Source organism: Limulus polyphemus, unplaced genomic scaffold (genome assembly GCF_000517525.1).
Source record: "Limulus polyphemus unplaced genomic scaffold, Limulus_polyphemus-2.1.2 Scaffold153, whole genome shotgun sequence".
NCBI lineage: Eukaryota > Metazoa > Arthropoda > Merostomata > Xiphosura > Limulidae > Limulus > Limulus polyphemus.
In genome coordinates this window covers 635756-657945 of record NW_013665763.1, presented here as the reverse complement: position 1 = coordinate 657945, position 22190 = coordinate 635756, and the positions used below count along the sequence as shown (strand labels likewise).

At 33.4% G+C, this 22190-nt stretch overlaps 2 long non-coding RNA genes across 5 annotated transcripts in view; one reads left to right on the top strand and one right to left on the bottom strand.

The window, feature by feature from the left end:
* LOC111084494 overlaps positions 1-22190 on the top strand; it is a 138002-nt gene that overhangs the window by 92755 nt on the left and 23057 nt on the right. For all 4 annotated transcript variants that reach the window (XR_002609588.1, XR_002609586.1, XR_002609591.1 and 1 more), the window contains exons 3-4: positions 11585-11813; positions 20567-20625. This is a non-coding gene — a long non-coding RNA (uncharacterized LOC111084494). The remainder of the gene's footprint in view (positions 1-11584; positions 11814-20566; positions 20626-22190) is intronic.
* On the bottom strand, positions 12544-20639 carry LOC111084502. Its single transcript, XR_002609594.1, has 3 exons — positions 20560-20639; positions 14342-14441; positions 12544-12761 (listed from the first exon to the last, which is right to left on the bottom strand). It is a non-coding gene; the product is annotated as an uncharacterized LOC111084502 (long non-coding RNA).

Genomic DNA, 22190 nt, shown 5'->3' with positions numbered 1-22190 from the left:
TACACTGCTAAAATAGGGACGGCTAGCGCAGATGGCCCTCGTGTAGCTTTGCGCGAAATTCAAAACAAACAAGTAAGTTTAAGCATTTTTAATAAAAGAAAACTTTTCTAGATTTTGAACCTATCATGAAATGCAAATAAGTTCACTTAGAATATTACTTTGTCAGAACTATTTATAGTGACATAGCGATTAAACATTAATTTTACTCTTGAGCTACTTTTATCTGATCGGATAGTAAGATTTACTTGTTTGTTTGTTGTTTTTAGCGTAAAGCTTTTTCAGCAGCGGGGAATCGAACCTCGAATTTTAGCGTTGTAAGTCCACACACTTACCTTACATCCGCTGGGAGAACTAATGAGATTTAACCGTCATTCTTATAGCTCCAAAGTGCAAAGCGCGTGTTTACATAAACGGGTCGTGCACCATGAACCTTCAGATTCGCAGTCTGGGCACGATAATTACTAGACTACGCTCAGCCCAATTGAATGGTAATGTTTAGTTAATGATAAAACAGGTTGAATGATTGTTCATCAATTGTATTACTCCATTTAAAACTGTTTGAATATTATACCACATGGAACTTTTATTCGTAAACGTGTGGCTAATTTTATGATCAATACTCGGCTCTACTGTTTTTAAATATCTATGGAAGTTGAATTATCTCTGTCTGAAATTTTGAACTTTTAATCTATTTAACATTAAATTGAAAAAATTTGGAGGTTGCATTGGATTCATCCAATAATTTTTTAAAATTATTATGAAGGTACAATGAACACAGACAAACTTGACTGAATGTATACCTAAGTAACCTGCATATAAAAGTATATTCTAGGCGATTTGTTTTTGTCGTACTAATATTTTAAATTAATAGGTGCAATAACTTTGAATCCTATTTTCTATGATTTTGTTCAAGTTAACGAAGATTATACTTGTCATTTTATTTCTTTACTTTATGATATATCGAAGTAATCCATTCTCTGTGCACATCTAATAAAAAATGGGGATGAAATTGAAACAAATACAATATTCAAATTAATTCCAGAAATACTCTTGACAACACTGACTTAGCGTCAGAAAAAATAAAAATAACCAGCTGCATAAAGTTTAAGTAAACTCCTTACAATGACGTCAGTTCTGAAACATTTCAAACATATTAACTCTGAAAGTCTTTATACAAGCTAAAATATTCATTTCAATAACATTCTCCCGAGTTGAATTTGATGTTTCCCTTTTAACTCAGTGGCAAAATACTAACATCCGTAGTTTAATCCTTTCTACATTATTCATCACAAATATACGGGCTCTTTCGATAATATCTAAACCACATTCTTATTACTAGTTTAATATAAACGTCTATATCTTAACCCATGGTTGATGCACGCAATTATATAACTCTTACTTCATATTTGTACTTCAACAACGATGTCTCTATTTCACACCCACACCATCCTGACTTCAAAAAGTGTATTATTTAACCCTTGCCCTTCTAATTTTAATAGTGACGTTTGCACTCCGGTAACAATATCCATTATATATACTTCATTTGGTATGTTTACTTCAATTTCATTGTTTGTATCTAACTCCTAACACATTATTTCTTCAACAGCGATGTTCCTAATACAAATTTTACCTCTCCGTTCTTAAATAATGACGTCAATGCTAAACTCGTACTCCATTATTACTTCATGCAATAGCGTCGTCTGCCTGTAATCTGTTACCCTAATCTTTCTGCAGTAGCAGTGTTTGTTATTTAGTCACAAGTTCATTCTCACTGTTACTTATTGTTTAGCCATCCCAAACCCCACCTTTACTTTGATAGCGATATCCATAATGTAATCTTTATTTCTCGATACTTATCGACACCCGTATTTAATTCCTACTCCATTCTTACTTCAGTAGCGATGCTTGTAACTGAACCCTTACTTCATTATTACCGCCTGTATTTAACTGCTACCCCATGCTTTCTTACTTCAGTAGCGATGCTTGTAACTGAACCTTACTTCAATATCATCGCCTGTATTTAACTGCTACCCCATGCTTTCTTACTTCAGTAGGGATGCTTGTAAATGAACACAGTGAAACGTAATATACTTCAATGTAATCAAGCTTTTTAATAACTTTTACAGTCAAAAACTATATTACTTATACAGAAGTACTTGTTTGATGAAGTTGACGCTTGTAATCCACATGTGATTCAAAGACAACCCCAACCATCAGGGTCATATAGTGGAAATATTCCATGTTATTTTTACCCCACGATCCAGTGAAGATAGATTAGCAAAAAGACTCCTAATATAACATACTCAGAAACTTTAAAAAAATAGTCGTTAGAATACTGCATGAGAAGATATCTGATTTAATTTTCTTTTTATTTAAAGTTAATAAGTTTATACGACGTGTAACAAACAAATGTCTACCTAGGTAATTAAACTTTGAAAAAATACAACAATTACATATAACTGTGAATCCGTATAATGCTCCTGTAGCTATTTTCACAAATTAATTTGAATGATGTAGGCCAAACATTTAAGGTGAGATGATTTATTTTATGTAGTTAGGCTTATCTCTATTATGTTTCAAGAGTCAACACATTCATACTACTTGCCTTTTACAGGTTTTGGAAGCTTGAAAGTTATTAATTATTATAATAAATATTTAATATTTATTTTACTATTGATACCACTTAATGTATGGAAGTGCATATTTATAGTATACGTCTGAATTCCCAAATAATATTCTCTTTTCAACTACTCATAAAATTAATTACAAGTCAAGAAACCACTAAGTCAAAAACTGTTTTGAAGTAGGTAAGATTTGTTTTTAAAACAGGTACGACGTTTCGATCACTGGTGCGATCATTCTCAAGTACCAGCGATCGTAACGTCGAATTTGCTTTAAAAACAAATCTTGCATACTGTAAAAGATTTTAATAAAATATGCTTAATCAGTAAGTAAACTCAACACGAAATTATTTCTTAAATTAGATTTTACTTCTTCAGAAGTGAGTTAAGAATGCATATACTGATAAGAATTAAAACTTAGAAAATGGATGCTAGAACATTTCCTCGATATAGGAAAGGTCTGAAATTCTTCAGAAAGGTTTTTCCACAACTAACAAAAGAATAGGAAAAAAATCCGCAACAGAGAAGTGGTGATAATCTTGTTTCGTTCAAATATATAATGTTAAGCAGTAATAAAGTTCTAGTTTTTTATTTTTCAACACATATTTTTTTGTTTTGCTGTTTAAAAAAAGATTGCTTACAAAGATGTTGTACTATAAATGTAGGGTTTGTGCAAGATTTCACATATAGGGGAAGGTAGGGTAAGACGGCCACCTTATCTTTGGATGTGGCTTTCAACAGTTAAGATGAACGTCATGAAGAAGCAAAAAAGTTTTGAAATGAACCTTGTTTTATTATAAATGTCATTTCTAGTTACAAAAAGGCATGAGCCTTTTTACACATATATTGTTTGTTTGCTGTTAAACACAAAGGTACACGATGGACTATATGTGTTGTGCTCACCGCGGGTATCAAAACCTGCGGTGGGAGCATTATATGTCTTCATGCTTAACGCTGAGCCACTGGGGGCTTTTTCACATATAAAAAATGCACTTCTTGTAGTTGAGGCCGTTTTACCTGTAAGTTTAGATAAAATGGATCCCTAAGATAGGGTAAAATGGCCAAATCTAACTTATAACAGCTGATATTTAAAATAAACGCTGCATTTAGTAACTGCATTTTAAAGGCCTTGCGCAAGTTACGCCATATCTATCACAATGACGTAAAATAATATGGGTACTAGTGTTGGGCAATGACGTATGTTACGGCAGAACATTATTGGTGTGAGATAATGCTGCTCCTAGTGGGGGAGGGGTCTTATCGTAAGTCAGTTATCGTACATTATGAAAAATCAGTGAGCTTGAACTGTGTTTCTTGTTTATGACATATTCGACTGCCTATAGTTCTTCATTCTTTTAAATCAACAAAGTGAAATTCCATAGAATATATACTTCATAACCAAAGTTGTTCAAAAACACACTTTGATCATTCACATTCATCAGTGTGTTTATGCATGAGGCCGAGTGCACAATAGTTTCATGTAATTCATTCTGATAGCAACACGTCATAACTGATGATAAACTGGGGTAGCCAACTTACTGGTCTTACCTCATTTTTCCTCAAGTGAAAAGCCGAAACATTCTGATGAATGATTTATACAAACAAATACATAAGAAAATGTAACGAAAATTTGACTGATTTTAAAAGACAGCCTTGTTTTAAAAATAAAATACACTTAGCGCTTTTTCTTAACTGTATATTGGAAAAAGGACTAGCCATGACCTTACTCAAAAATCAATGCATAGTTTCATTTGTTTTTGCTTTCAGTAGACTTAAATATATATATATTAACGGACTATGTATTACTAATTTTTTATGATGGGAGTAAAAAAAAACATTCTGCTGTTTTGCTTTCATAACATATATAAGAGACGTTAACTTGTAGCAGTAGTCCTGTTGCGTTTGTTTGCGTATACGCAAACCGCCAACCCGTGCACTCGACCCGAAGACAACCCCCACGAGATCGTCTAGACCAACACGCGCACATTGCGCAAAATCAATGATATAGAAGCATCTTTGCTGCACAGCACGAGGCAGGCATAAGATAGAGAAAGAGCAGAATCCCCCGTGCCTACTCTGTACATATTTAAAGAGAGGAACTAGGCAAAACACAAAATAAATGTTTTGGAGAATATCTAGACCTTGATGAAAGAATGAATTAAACATCAGGACATCGGCGTATCGCTACAAAAAGAGAACGATAAGCCTGGCTATGCGTTTATTCATGCGTGCAGCTAACCTCAAGGGATGACTAGATGATTCAAGAAACGATATTTTTCAGACGTCTGTCTCGCCTACTCTCGACCTAGTTATTTTGTGTTTACATTGATATACGTACTTTACCATCAAATATTCCTAAGATTAGAAAAATGATAAAGAACAGCATGTGTCTCAGTTTACGAAACTTCTGCTTGTAATTGGCAAAATGAACGTTGAAAAAGTCACAAATATTGCTGTAATATCACTGAATTAATTCTGATGTTCTATTTGTATTCACTTAACAGTTACGCTTGCAAGTTTTAACTGTTTCAAAGTATTTTAAAAGTTAGAAATTCATAAGCTTTAAAGTTTCCTTTGTATATCTAACTTTTGTAATGTTTATGCAGTGCTTCATCAGTTTTCCTTTTATAGACTGATTTCAATTACATCATCGTCTATGCACAGTTCACGCATCTCGTAATTTCTGACTTTCAGTTTAAGGGCAAACATGACCGCAACCAATGTATTAAATAGGAAAATGAGTGTTAGTTGCACTGTGATGGGTTTAAAGCAATGTGCTTTTCAAAGACCAGTCTGTTACCTTTAGATAGAATAGATCCTTATTTCCAGACATATCAAACCTTGAATTATACGGATAACTAAATGAAAGTATTTAAAAGTATTGAAACACATAATTTTACTAATAAATGGATATACAACTTAGGAATGAATATTTTTGATGAAAGCCAGTTAATTTTGGCAAGGTGTATGTTTAAATTGCACTTACACTTACGGTTCTTTTTTTTTTAGTAAGTAAAACTTACAGAGTTTAAAGTGCTTAGTACTTACTAATGTCCAGTAAGCTGGTTATAATGCCCCCCCCCCCGTGGCACAGCGGCATGTCTGCGGACTCACAACGCTAGAAACCGGGCTTCGATACCCGTGTTGCGCAGAGCACAGATAGCCCATTGTGTAGCTTTGTGCTTAATTCCAAAGAAACAAACTTGTTATAAATGATAGTAACAAATACACAATTGATGAAACAAATCTTTATTCAGCTTTTAATCCAAGACTTTCCAGCTTGTCCCCCTTTGGCATAGCGGTATGTCTGCGGACTTACACCGCTAGAAATCGGGTTTCGATACTCTTGGTGGTCAGAGCACAGATAGCCCATTGTGTAGCTTTGTGCTTAACTTCAAACAAACAAACAAACCTTCCAGTTTTGTATGATAGCTGCTGATCTAAGAATAAGTCACACTTAGTTTTTATTGCGATTTTTTATCCTGTGACAGACGTAAGGTAAATGTCACCAATACAAATGATAAAGCCAATGTGAGTATCACTCGTAGACTACTCAGCCACCATCCTATAGTCTATACACATTTGGAAAAACAAGATATAATGGGTATAAAAAATAAGAGTTAGAACATAAGTTCACATAACATACAAGTTCAGTTGAAACTTAAAGAAGAAACTTCTCGCGAATAGGCTAGAAATGTAGGTTAAATTTAATAAAACATAATTAAATATATCAATAGATATAATGTAGATATGGAACTTGGTATATAACTTAGAGTATGAATAAACACCATACTTGAAGATAGCTTAGAAATATTTTCTGTCGGTACTGATTTTATGCATTTTCGGACAGTAATGTGTAAAACGTGTGTTATTGTTTTTTCCCATAACTTTAATACAGGAACGATCACTTCACATACGAGCATAATAACAGTGGATGCCCGTTGTTTTCTATGAACTTTTAAGTGAAAATACTTATAACAATATGTTAACCACATTATATCTGCTATATCCAATGCCGATCAGGCCTTTTGCCAAATACCAGGGCTCACCAAGCTGGCTGGGATACGACAGTTATAGTAGTGGTTGAAATTTGAAACGCTATTTATATTATCAAACTGAATAAGCAACAACTGTTATAGTGTGAACTAGAGTAATTTGATAAAGTGTAATTTTATCAATCTTATATGAGTCATTTACAAATAAGAGTTAGTAGTTACCGACAGATTTGCATGTCATTTTGGACGTTTCTTTTCACTCAATTCCATGTTTGTGAGTTTTTTTTTCATGTCTTTAAGGGATTTCGTTTGGTATTTGATAAAAACTCTTACTCACATCTCTATATGTCCTATTAGAACATTCAAAAACGTAGCAGTCCTCGGGCATTTTTTAAAACTACTGATATTTTATACTCAACGCACGCTTTCTGTTATGAAAGTTGTCCCCACGTCGACAGACCGCCGAATTCCCGGCAAAAGTTTGACGTCGTGTGGAAGCAACCTATAATTGCGTAAAAGCGAATGTGGCTTATGCATCTGAGCCCCGGAAATATGGTCATAAGTTGTTGATATATTTTGAAGTTACACTTGATTTTTTTATATTAACACTAGTGTTTTTTTGTAAGCCTCATTCGATCCAAAATGCCTACAATAGTACAAGTTATTTTTGCTACACACGTGTGTTTATTGCACCCAGGTTACAGTTCCTAAAGTTTATTGAGACTTTTAAGAACAATTTACAAATACTTGTAACATTCACTTGTTAAGAAAGTAACGTTTAGTATCTGACACCGTTGATTGTCGTATTCTACAACAGATCCATACATACATGTGTTAAACACATTTCCTAGCACTGAGAATTAATTGCTATTTAACAATCAGATCTCAGAGTTCCTACGTTGATGCTGATAATAGGAGCTATTTATGTCTTGTATTTAACCACTGCTGACTCAGCTCCAACAGTCAGGATTTACAGAGATTTGTGCTGTTAAAATTAAAGAAATATCCTTATCTCTTTATTAAAGGAAATATTCAAGCCTTATACTTATTGTTGTTTCGGTAACTGCGGCCAGAATTTCTAGCAATGTATAATTCACAATATAAACCTACGCATCTATGAGGTATCAACATTTTTGTATATGTCTAGACTTTAGTTGTCTCTTAAAAACTTACTAATGATCGTCCCAAACCAGCATCTGAGGAATGTTGAAGATGCTAAATTTTCGCTTATTATAGACTGACTCTGTACTTTCATGAGATTGCTTAGCCTTAGTAACCAGGAAGTTAACCTTTTCTGGCCATTGTTTCGGAATTTGAATAGGGATATATAAGTGCCATCAACCTTTACTTAGATCTCACGCTGTGGGGTGGATCGGGAGTTTTTTGTAACTTTTGTATTGTGAAATGTTGTGTTTTTCTTTAATGCCTAACCTGTATGTGAGTGACTGTTTTGTCTTTGTTCGAACAAGTATGCTGGAGACTTTAGAAAGGAAGTTGAGTACTTAGGCTCAGCGTATAAACGTTCGTCTTCTGTTTTATTGGCAAACTTCTAGTCTTTACTTTCAAACAAGTGGAACTGACTAACTTGTATTATTTTCCACTGACTTAAGTTTCAACCACAAAAATATTTACACGGAGTAATTTGTAAGTAACGTTTGTTTGTGCTGCTTTCATCAACCAAATATCTTCTTCGAGTTTTTGTTGTTGTTGTTTATATTTATTTCAATGCATCACACTTCACTACTTTCACTCCCACGGTTCTTCAGTTTCGTCTGTTACCCACCTGGAGGTCAGATCCTTCATTTACTTGCTTACTGTCATTGTAGCTCTTCTATGTGTCCTAACTATGAATTCTTTGGTAACACTGAGTAAACAGACCAAGTTTTGAGCGCAAATGTCTTTGCCTGATACCTAACTCACATTGTTTTTAACATCGGTGTCTTGAACTGGTTTCTTAGAAAGTGACTTTTGGCTTATCACCTGAGCTTATGAATATTTATTTTAATTATCAGAGGTCAAGTCCAAGACGAAGATCGACATCTCGAGATAATGACCAATAGCGAAGATAAAGAAAGGTCAAAATTTTGATATAAAGATCAGAGGTCAAATTTTCAAACGTCAGAAATCAGAGTTTTATATTAGTGTTTCTTAAACGAATTTCTGGAGTGATCAAAAAGATCTGACACATTGTAAACTAAACATTTAGGCCTCTTACATAGCAAAGCAGGGGTATGAAAATATTATTCTGTTCTAAAATGCGTCTCATAATCATAATACAATGATAAATCGCTGAACAAACTAACAAAAGTCTTGATGCTCTGAAGTATAGTAATCCGTATTAACTGGAGACTCTATTTTAGTGTTTAACTGAAGTGGAAATAAAAGATTTAGATCACGGCAAGAATAAAATGTGTGAGAGATCACGAAACACTTCTGAGTTGATCTCTGATAAAAAGGTCTCGAACACATACAGTGCATGCTTACGCAGTTTGCATCATTTGTATCGCTCTTTCTATACATCAAAACATTAAAATAATTATAATTTGGTTGAGTTAGCTCTGCAGCATTTTATAATAATTTATCAATATCACAACTGGTATTAGAAAAAACCAAGATTATAATAAACCAAGTAAACATTTGATTAATGCGTTTGCGTGCCGGTATTGTATTTATTTCTGCAAACTCACAACACTAGAAACCGGGTTTCGATACCCGTGGTGGGCAGAACACAGATAGCCTAACTACAAACATTTTTTTTTTCATGTTGACTAAAGCACTATTAATATGAACATAGAGTAAAATGAAAAACTCATTTTAGGGCTTATTAACGTTAATGATTTGTAGAATGCTTTTTCGATTTGTTACTGAAATGTCAGCTTTTAAGTATTGTATTAATTTTTTTTCTTATCTTAAAAAAACCCATTCTTGCTCTGTAATATAGACTTAAAGACCAAAAAGGAAGCCAACACCAAGATATAAAATCCAAGAAAGTTACAATTTCAAAAGAAGAGGGTATTCGCTATCCATGTTGAGTTTTTATTTAATTAACTCCATTATTAGAAATTACAAGAATTACAGAAACTCTTCTAAATACTAATCCGAATCCAACTTACAAACAATGTAACTCCGCATAGTCTCCTCTAATGGAATTGTAAGCGTGTTTAAGTTTACGTCTTAACATTGTCGTCGTATTATTTATTTCATTTATTCATTTTTCAGACTAAGTACATAAAACTAAATCGCTGCAAAATAAAAGTATCACAAGCTACGTCATTAACGTCGATTATTTATATGTAGTTATTTAACAAAATAATTATTTATATTGTTTGTTTCAGTTAAGCACAAAGATAGAAAATCGACTATCTGTGTTGTACCCACCACGGGTACCGAAACCTGGTTTCCAGCGTTTTAAGTCAGCAGAATACTAACTAGTAGCAGAGCGGTAAAATATTTTTATATTAGTATATTGTGTTGAATTCTCGTGAAAAGGGTTTGTTTGTTTGTAGTTTAAACACAATAGGCTATCTATGCTCTGCCCACCACTGGTATCGAAACCCGGTTTCTAGCGTTGGAAGTCCGCAGACGTACAGCTGTGCCACTGGGGGGGGGGGCATGGCTTGTGAAACGGGATCGTCTCAATGAGAAAATAAGAGAGAAGATAAAAATTAATCACATAGTAAAAAAAAGCTTGCTACTTAATCATTGTCTATTTCCATGTACAAAACCGTAAGAAGGCAGATTTAGAATCAGTGTTAACACTCTTTACTATAGCTGCGTCGTGAACCATGACTAATCTCTTGTCAGATCGACACCCCGCCCGGGTCTTCCGGATTAAGCCTAATAAAATCTGAAAATATAAATAATTCGTGCCAGATAACAACAGTGATCCCTAATTCAGTGTGGCTTATCTGAATTAAAAGTTTTTATTTTTTTTATTTTATAGAAATCTCTGCCCTGTTAACAACGGTAACTTAGTTAGAATAAAACTTTCAACAAAACAAATATATTAGCCATGCACGTGATATGAATTAATCCACGTGCTTGAATGGTCCCAAGAGTTTATTAGTTACGCTTGTTCGTTTAAACATAAAATTATTTTCTTAGACTAGAGCCAGTAAAGGAGAGAAGTTTCAGGTTTTCTTGGTGGCTCAATGCGTAGGTAGTAGCACTCTCATTTGATAGTACATGTATTACTCGCTTTGAACTATCAAACGAAGGTTCTGAAAAATCATGAATATATGTATATATATATTCTTACTCGTTTTGCAGACTTGATTTTAGGAGAACATACTTTTTGGAGGAGTGTAGAAATTTATCGTCTCTTTGTAACTTGATTTATCAAACTAAGAAGTTATTGCCCACATTGAAAGGTTATAATACTGAACGAACTTTTTTTTTGTAATTGTGTTCCATAAGACACAAAAAAGTAAAAAGAGAAAGTTTGAGTATAAGTTTCATTATAGATGAAAAGTCTTTTTATATAGAAAATTTTATATAATCCAAAAGAAATGTCGCCCTTATTGTAGGAAAGTTTATTAAGTTATAAATCGTGGTAACAAAACATTCACACTACAGTTTTTGGAATACATAACACTAACATTCAACACTTTCCATAGAACAAAACCGTGTAAAGGAATATTTTTATCTGTATGTGCGGATTGCGCTGAAAATTTTGGAAATCAATCCAATATTCAAAATAAAAGGCATCTACACGATTTCGTTTGGAGACTTCGTTGGCCATTTGGGGACACAAATCAACATTCGTCATTTTGCATACAATAGAAAATCCGTATAAGCGTCTTTACTCTTGCTCCTTTTTGGCAATACACTCTTGTGACGCAATCAATGATCATAATTTTTTCATACAACAAAAAATTTCTAAAGGTGTTGTATTTATCATCATAAAATGTATATGCTCGTATAACTTTTCTTACATTTATTCAGATATTTCTATCGTTTCAATTTCAGAGACTTCAAAATTCACCACCTGCAAAAGTTACCTTGGTTGTGTCACCTTTCTAGTTGGTGCCAGTCTAGACTGTCACTACTATCTCCATGGTGAAGAGGATTTTGGTGACCAGTAAGTTTATCTCGTGAAGTTGCCAGCCTAACAGTCACGTGGCATGACAAAAATGTTGTTATCCAGGATATCCTAATGATGATTGGCTCAGGTAGCTGAAGAGATGCAACTTTACAGGTCAGTTCGTGCTTATTTCAAAGTACTGGCACAAAGTACTAGTAGGGTTCGTACATTTTCCTATTAACTATTTTAAGTTTGGAATTGTAATTCAGCATCACTGGTTTCCTTTGAAATCATATTTATTTCCAATGTTGCTATGTTAGTTTAATTTTTATTTACCTTTATCCAGTCTCTGTTTTAATTTCTTATCAGTTTTTCTGTGTAGTGTTTTCTTTCCAAAACAACTACAATGTCCCTCGACTGTTTCTTATTACAAAACACACGCACATACCAACCAAACCCTCGTTAATGTGTTGTTGTTTTTTTTTTTTGTAGTTTCTGCCGTAAATGTTTTGGATTACCACAAACGCATGTTTACAATTTCATATGATAATTAACCCATAAAAGTAACTTTACGATTTTATTCTAAGATTGCGCTTGGCATTTTGGAACACCAGTCAAAACATTGATCGATTTTTATTACAAGGAAAGTTCGAAAGGGCAGCTTCCGATTTCATTTTGGAGATTTCAGAGGGCACTTTTAGGTAACTTTTTATCATAAAACAAAAAATCAGTAAAGACTTCCAGTTTTGGATACGAGTTAACACAGTATTTAAACTTACAATAGAAACGTCGTGATGGCAAAGTATACTTTACTTTTAAGACTGCGTTGGGCACTATTGCACAGAAACGGATTTGTAAAACATCTTTATTAACATACCTTTATTAACGTACAAAGGAGAAAGTCTTCTTTAGGGCTACACTGAGAAATTACTCTGGGTGATCTTTTCGTATAAAATACAATAAAAAACCGACATAAAGGCGCTTTTACGACTGTATTGGATACTATCCATCACTGGTCGTTTCTGTCTCGTTATGTTTCATGTCTTTTGTTCAATATTTTGTGATTGATCAGCAAAATACGACAGATCAAAACGTATTCAGAAACACGAAGTGGTAGATAACCTGAAAAAAATCAACAGAAAACAGCTAATAACTAACTAATTTTGGTTTAAAAATAAATACTGCAAGTTAGCTTACACTTGCATTGAAACAATCAAATTCTAACAGTAATGAATGAATATATATAATATCTCATAACAAATTATATTTGCCATGGGACAATAGTATTAGGCTTGTATTTTTAAACACTACATTTTTTTTACGTCCATAAGGTTTCTATTAGAAAAAGTGTATAACAATATTTCAACCGCACTATCTATATAAACAGCATTCCGAGCACTACTGTGTTTGTTGTATCCCAACCGGCCTTCTGAGCAAGCTCTGGTATTAAGTGAAACGCGTCGTCGGCATTGGGTGTGGCGGACATGTTAACACCATGTTTACACCACAACAAAACTCTTTAATTATAATAATTTTAAAATTACTGATTTGTCTCACTGATCAAAACGTATTTATGGCGTAAAAATGGACAATTGATTATCTATACCGGGCGTGGCCTACAGGATGACTTGCTATACGGAAGGTCAATATTTCGAACCGCGATATGCCACTTAATACATACACTGTACACTTTCAGATATGTGTATGTGGAGGGGTGTAGGTGTTACAACCCATGGTAGTCAACCGCGCTATTCGATTAAGAGTAGCCGTGTAAGTAGCATGTGCAGCTCACTGGTTGACCTGTTTTTGATCAGTAGTTCTAAATTAGAGATGTATTAATCATAGGATTTCTTACTTGGCCGTTTAGCCCATGTGTTGTATAAGGTGGCGTTCAAGTTGGAGATACCAAAAATATTTGGTTGACTAAAAATATACTTTTAAAAAACAACAGTGTCTTTCGTGTTTTGTTTTCAATTTGGCCTGGAAGTAATAAAAACTACAGTGTAATCATAACCCTTATAATCCTATAATCGAAAACACCCGATCACTATACGTTTTTCTTTTGAAAGATGTGCTTTTCGTGCATTCACCTGTGTCATAATTTGAAAAATAAAACGTTACAATGTGTTATTATGTTTCTTCCTAAGCTTTGTATTTACAGCTGAAATGATCCTCTTTATATCTAAAGCGCTAATGGAGATTTTGACTTCCGATATGGATTAACACGTGGATAAGATAAGTAATAATACCCAGATGCACACCCTCAAGGTCCACTTAGTATGTGTGCAAAATGTCCGGTTTCTAGGTTCTTTCCTCTTGGATCTATGGCGGTCACATTAGTTTTCTAGATGGTTTTTCGCATAAACAGGCGCACACGCGCACGCACAGAGATAAGTAATAAAACCCAGGTGCAAAGATTCAGGATCCATTTAGTATGGGTGAAAAATTTCAGGTTTCTATGTTCTTTCCTCTTGGGGTTATAAGACCTCAAGCTTACCGCCGAGCCATGGAGGAGGGGTGAAACACCCCCTTTCTAACGCTGTTTCTCATCATTGTTAAAACTGCAATATTACAATAAATATTAACTATAATCATTTAAGTTTAAAATACTGACTTTTCATGAATTTTCAGAAGTTAAAAAATAAAATCAGTAACTTTATTATATCAGACAAACAGATAAAGCAATAATAATATGGACTTACCTGTTTCAAGTTGGTGACATTGAGAATACTAAAGCAACAGTTGAGAAAAAGTAACCAGCAAGAAGTTTATTCTTTCTCAGCACGTGCATGAGAAACTAAGCTGTAGACATAAAATGGAAAAAAAATTCAAATGGAAACAAAAGTATAATGAAAATTAATATTCATAGTGGTTTTAATACAGTAAAATATCAAACAAATAACAACAAATACTACTGATGTTTTAATATATATATATATATATATATAATCAGGCACACTTTGCCCATTTTGATAACTACAACAACTGAAATTATTTGTCTAAAAATGGGATGTTTCTTTCTAAGCTACAGTCTTTGGGGTTTATTTGTATGACGTTCTCGAAATACACTTATGAATATTATATATGCATTCAAGTAATGTAATTAAACAATTCTACGTGCAATTCTAGACAAAGAATGTTTTGATATAAATCAAAAGAGCTACAGAACCAACTGGTAGAAGTTTGCGCATAAAAAACATTTTGAACGTTTCTTTACCATGATATTGAATATGTTACCTTATATATCAAGTAAGTTTCATGTAATTTTAAATTCTTAGTAATTTTTTGATGCATCGATTTACTTCAGTTGCATTAGCTATGAGGACGCTAGCTGTAATTAATATTATTATTTTTCTTGTTTCTAAAGTTCACATACACGTAATGCAATTTTTTTAACAAATCTTATAATTATAATAGTGATTACTTTCAAAAAAATATTTTTTTTTAGTTGCTCGGTACTAATTAGTGCTCTCGGATAATGTAAATTAACAGTATTTCTCTTTTTTTTTCTTTTTTGAAGAATGCCTGAGTGTATACATAGTTCAGTATAGTTAATGTTTTCCCTGAGAAGCTGAGCAAGTATATTCTGTAATTTGCTAAACATCAACTGGAGTTATTTTATTTCACACTGATTTCCTATAACTTTAGCTGGATAGGATAAAAACGAGAGCTAATATTTTCCGCTCTTGCTAACATTGTTGTGATATTGTATTATACAAAACCAACATTTATTTGCCTATTTCATAATGCAACACAATTATGTTATTATTATAAGTGGTAAACATAATCGCAAACTGGAAGGCATTCTGTAAAACCATAATGAGCTGTAAAAACATCAAGAAAACCAGTGAGGAAGAAGATGAAAGAGTTAAGAAGTGTATTACGGATGGCAAACTTTAATTTTTAATTAAGAAAATTGTGTGACAGCCTTGAAACTTAAAAAAAATCGAATCCTGTAATTAGTTCTCAACCAATAAGAATAAAACACAAAGTATCTTTAGTACAAATATAAAACTCTAGATAACTACCTGAATAAATATATGAAAAAAAAACATCTCTTGATTTTACAATGTAAGTTACATATAAATTTGTAACTCGAGACACGAGGCGTATGATTTTATCTTTCTTTTTCAAGCCTATTAGATTAAATTTGCAAGTTTTTAAGCTGAACGTGAAATAGAATCAACTTTGCGTTTTATGTCCTTAGTTCTTGTGTTCTTCAAATAGGCCTTTCCAGTTTAACTGTGGGAGTTATGTTAGAAAGATGCTTGAAATGAATTAGTAAAATATAACGAAAGTATTTAATTGGTGAAAAACATCTGATTAAGATTCGTTTGTGCAGAATGCCAACAAAATGACATTTCCTGTTTTTAGTAGTTGTTTTTTCAATGATTCACTTAATCATTGATGAAAAATAAGGTCAAATAATAAAAGGCATGAATTTCTAAAGATAGATCATTGTTATCAGTAATCTCAGAAGTAGTTTACAAATTCGTAGTTTTCTTAAAGAAGCTACACTCATATTTTTTATACTTATAAATCGGAAGTTATTATTATCGGAAATGTTAACTTGTAAAAAACAAACAAAAAAGCATATATAACTTTTTCACAATATTTTAATTTCATGAGAAATGGCAAAGTAACATTATCCATTGGATTTTAGACATACAGAGTTTGAGTACGTTATATTAAAACAATTTTGGACCTTCACCACGTAGTTACAGCTCATGTCGACACGTCCGATCATGCTCTATCTGACGACTATACGTATTGATAATTATTCTGTAGCATAGTTTACACAGCACTATGCTTCTTCGTAAGACTGTCATGTCCAATATTCCACACTTCTCCCTGCCAGCTTCCCATAGTTCATTTCCTGTACAAGGAAGACCGCCTTCCAGCGCCCATTTTGACATTTCAGTCGCACAGAAGTCCATAGTTACTGTGTCTGGTGACTTGACTGATATGTTTTCATATGGAATAGCATCAACACCAGTTTCATGCTCCAGATGCAATGGTTAATACGTTAACTGCTGCGATGCTTAGCATCATCTATGAAAGTGCTGATAAGCATTTTAGTGCAACAGCATTGTGATTTCAATTTAACAGTAGTAATAATAACAAATCTAAAACGTGTAATGTATACGTGCTTTATTTACGACGCACATGTGCGTCATGATCATACACTTACGAATGCTAAACACGCACATGAGCGTCCCAGCAGTGAACATGTTAAATGGATATGTTGTGGATGAAACTTGTATACAAGTGACTTGTGTCGCTCTTCTAGGCGAGAGATTATTCTTGATTATATTGCGTACTGTTGCCTGGGGTACATAGACGGCTTTTACCACCAAGCTTTGTGTGAGTTCGTGGATTCTCACGTGTTAAAAGACATCGAACTTTGGTTACCATGGTCAGGGTACGACCTGTTGCAGGTCTCTTTCTGGATGGTCCTGGTGTCTCAAGTTAATAAATGTTCCTTTGTTTTCCAATGCCAATAAGTATAATTGAAATCCCCATTTTGGAAATTCTACATCGGAAAGGTTGTTATATACACTTGCCAAAAACAATCAATTTTTGGTTGCATCACACTACTCACGTTACACCAAACAATGTAAAAATATAGTACTGATATATTCCGTTCAATCGCGACTTTATATCGGCTGTAACCGTCACATGACTTTCTGATTTGCATATTTTAAATCGTTTGAATATAATTTATTAAGCCCTCTGTATTTAAACAAATGCTTAGAGAACATGGGAAGAATAACAGAACATAGTATTACTCAATATAAGTTGTAATATATATTAAATTTTGCTATCTGATTTAAAGCTGTTACACAAACTATACAGACTAAAACCTTTTCTTTCGAAACTGACTCATTAAACCCAATATGCAATCTGTTTACGGTCACTTGTATTTTCATGTCACGCCGTTTTTAGAGTTTACTCGCATACATGGTTACTTAAAAACTCGTATATCTACTTTTTTGGGGCTATTTATCTTTTTCACATCTGGCTTTTAGTCTTTTAATATTTTTTTTTCTCTAGTGATATTTGTTATGCGAATAAGTAACTTTTGTAGCGCCACCTGGTTGTAAGAACCTGAGAAAAACACTGCAAGTAACACATCTTGACCATATAGATGTATTTCACAAAGTGTAACAGTTAGTTCAGAATAAAATCTAAAGAAAATAGAATTGGGAATTTCACTAAGAGACGTTTACTACAGTCCTTCTCAATGAACCCTGATATTTTCCATGAAGAACTAAATACTCATGAAAATGTCAGAATAACAGATATTCTCGCATACTTTTGGTTAAAGATAAATGATAAATTCTATAAGTTTAATAGAAGTTTAATGTAACTTTATAGCATCAAGGTGTACGCTTCTTTTAATAACCATCATCTTCTGTTCTATAAAGTCCATAATCATAAAAAACACCGGCTGACTGACTTAAACATACATTCAGAACCTTAAACTCTGGTAATTGACTTACAATTACATTCATAATTTTAAACTCTGGTAAATGATTTACAAATACACACAGAACCTTAAAACCTGGTGATTGACTTACATATATTAGGTCGTCAGTAAATGAATGTCGCGTTTTTGTTTAGATGAAAAAACCCGAAAAAATTATATATATCGAAACAAAACATTTATTAAATTAAATAGTCTCCATTCTTATCCATGATGTTTTTCCATTTACAACCATGTTGTTAATGCTCTGATCAAAAAAATCTCTCGGCTTTGAAGCAAAAAATATGTTGGTGTCCTCTTTTACACCTTCCACATTTGCATACATTTTCCCATTAAGATGGTGTTGCAGCAAACGAAAAAGATGGTAATCTGATGGTGGCATATCTGGAGAATATGGTGAGTGGGGGAGAACTTCCCAACCCAACTGCATAATATTGTGTTGCATCAAACGTATCACATGTAGACGTGCATTGTCGTGGAGAAGAAGAAAACCTTTCCGATCGACGAGTGAAGGGCTGGATTTAAACGTTCCAGTTGCTGATTATAGATCTTTGCATTGACAGTTCGCTGTGGATTGAGGAGTTCGAAATGAATTACCCCTTTGATGTCCCACCAAATGCAAAGCATCACTTTCTTCGGATGGAGTCCATGTTTTAGGTTCGGAAGTGGTTTTTGTCTAGGACTGAGACATTGTTTTTTGGCGCTTAATATTCACATAGAGAATCCATTTTTCATCACCGGTGACAATTCTGTCCAAAAATTGTTCATGCGTATTACGCACCAGAAGAGACGAAGTTACGTTCACACGTTGGAAACGATGATCATCGGACAGTTCATGAGGCACCCAAACACCTTCTTTAAGGAGTTTTTCCATATTTCTCAGATGTTTACGTATTGTTTCATGAGAGACATGCAATTTCAGGGCCATTTCATTGGGTTAGACTCAACAAGCGTCTTCAGGGCATCAATATCAATTCCAACATGTCGGCCCCTGCCATCACAGTTTTTAAGGCTAAAGTCACCTGAACGAAATTTTCTGAACCATCGTTGACACTTACGAACGTTCAAAACATTTCCATAAACTTCTTTGATATTGTTTGTGGCTACAGAGGCGTTGTTTCCCTTCTTGTATTCAATCAGCATTACATGCCGAATATGTGTTTTGTCGTTTGCCATCACTATAAGGAATTAGAGTATACTAAACTTTACACATTATATATGCTACATTAACGTGACGTTTAGGCGATTCGTTTAACTATTATATATGATGTACGTTTTTTGGGCGGTGGTTAATGAAAGTGTTCCAAAACGCGACATTAATTTCTTGACGACCTAATACATCCAGAACCTTGAACTCTGGTGAATGACATACACATACATTCAGAACCTTAAACTTTGGTGAATGACATACACATACATTCAGAACCTTAAACTCTGGTGAATGACAAACACATACATTCAGAATCTTAAACTCTGGTGATTGACTTATACATACATTCAGAACCTTAAACTCTGGTGAATGACATACACATACATTCAGAACCTTAAACTCTGGTGATTGACTTATACATACATTCAGAATCTTAAACTCTGGTGAATGACATACACATACATTCAGAATCTTAAACTCTGGTGATTGACTTATACATACATTCAGAATCTTAAACTCTGGTGGATGACATACACATACATTCAGAACCTTAAACTCTGGTGAATGACATACACATACATTCAGAATCTTAAACTCTGGTGATTGACTTATACATACATTCAGAACCTTAAACTCTGGTGATTGACTTATACATACATTCAGAACCTTAAACTCTGGTGAATGACATACACATACATTCAGAACCTTAAACTCTGGTGAATGACATACACATACATTCAGAATCTTAAACTCTGGTGATTGACTTACATATACATTCAGAAGTTTACTTCTGGTGATTGACTAACACATTCATTAAAAAATAGAGAGAGTGAATAACAAAATTTCAAACAAAGGAGTCTTTTGGATCTATAAAACCAATATTTGTTTTTTGTTGTTTTTTTTTGTGCTTGAACTCTTTAAGTTTAACCATATTGCTGCTAAAGTGTATTTTTACTAAATTTTCTCAGCAACTTAGTTGAAGAATGAGAATAAACTATTTTTTACATAATTTGTGTTTACATTTGAACTTGTACAAATTGTTGGACGTTACACCTATTCTAAAGTATTAGCCTTCATTTCCAAACGGTAAGAAATTCTTAAGACAGATAAGACCATACTTTCTAATGATTTGTAAACTAGTGGTGTTAACTGTGCTATGAAGCAAGACTTTGCTTTATTGATACAGAAATTATGGCGTCAATATGGTATTTCAAAATCATTAATAGCTATTCTATTCTGATTTGTACTCTTGGTGACTATAGTCTGAAGTTTTTTATACATACCTTGCAGAACTGTCTGGATCCTAACTTTTTGCCAGATGACGTAAGTCGTCCAAAGGGGAAATTTTCGTAAGTGAAACGATTCATATTTTTTTTCTCCAAAACCAACAGTTTGGCATTTTTATACAAGAATATCCTATACAATCTCAAAACAAGCAAACACGTAAATAATTTATCTACTCAACTAATGTTACTACATGTGAATGTAGTTAGATAGAAGAGTGTTTTTCAATGATGTAAAGATACAAATAATTTAATTTCAGTTTTCATTCCATACATTAAAAACTCTCAAATACTGAAAGTTAAAAATAAAAGTTCCTTATTATGATAAATCAAGAGTATGACAATAGTTTAGTATTAGTAGAATGTTATTTATTTATTTTTACGTCAAACTAAACGGTTCGGGTTTATGATTTTTAGGGCATCGTACGTATAAGACATGAAAATAAAAGATACAGCATAAAAAAAAATGATTTTTAAAGTGGTAAGCGTACTTGATAAAGGTCCTAAATCTTCGTTTAAAACTCGTTACCAACTTCGTAATGTTGGAAGTTACACTACAAAGGTCACTTCCAGCAGCTTGATAATGATATAGAACATAGAGATCCTGTGCATTTATGCCATTCATAATTACATCTTCAAGTTTGTTTTTTTTCACCGTCGAGGGAAACGACAAGTTATAGAGAGGTGAAGGTTGTTTCTTACCGGGGAAAAACTACTGCATAACCCGTCTTATATCTAACTCGTTCTAACAAGAAGGTCCGAGTGCCACTTATGGATGGGTATAAGCACTTGATAAACTAGGAAATCCTTTATATTACAGGTTGTTGTGGGAAATGGTGATATCTGTTTGCGTCAATGTAAATATGCAATCCAAGCAATTTAAAAGTTACTAACTGCATTTAAACAAAACTTGATACACTGGAAGGATATAACAAAAACTATAGACCTAGATCAAATACTTTGTCTATATAAAAGTCATCATCTGTACGTCAATAAAGGAAATTCATGGAAAGCAGAATTTGAAGATCAGGAAAGGTTGTTTTATATTTCATCGACATATAAAATTGCGTAACATCTAAAGTTATCCTAAATATATGATTTGTTTGTTTGTTAGATTTCGCACAAAGCTAGGCGAGAGCTATCTGCGGCAAATATGCATGAAGTATACAGGTTTGGAATTCCTGTTAATCTGATTATAACTATACATTCTCTATAAAAGAGTAGTATTCGGTAAGATCAGATTAATTTCAACTTTAACCTACATAAATGACCCTTTTGATCTAGTATAGCAAATGAGCCGTGCCTTTCGTAATTTCATATCAGGTACCTCAAGATGGCAGTTTTTCTATGGGCGAAAACATACCGAATGATCTCTGGTGGTAAAACAAGTAGAATAACATGAAACCATAATGAATGATCTCTGGTGGTAAAACAAGTAGAATAACACGAAACCATACTGAATGATCTCTGGTGATAAAAGAAGTATAATAAGACGAAACCATACTGAATGATCTCTGGTGGTAAAAAAGTAGAATAAGACGAAACCATACTGAATGATCTCTGGTGGTAAAAGAAGTAGAATAAGACGAAACCATACTGAATGATCTCTGGTGGTAAAAGAAGTAGAATAA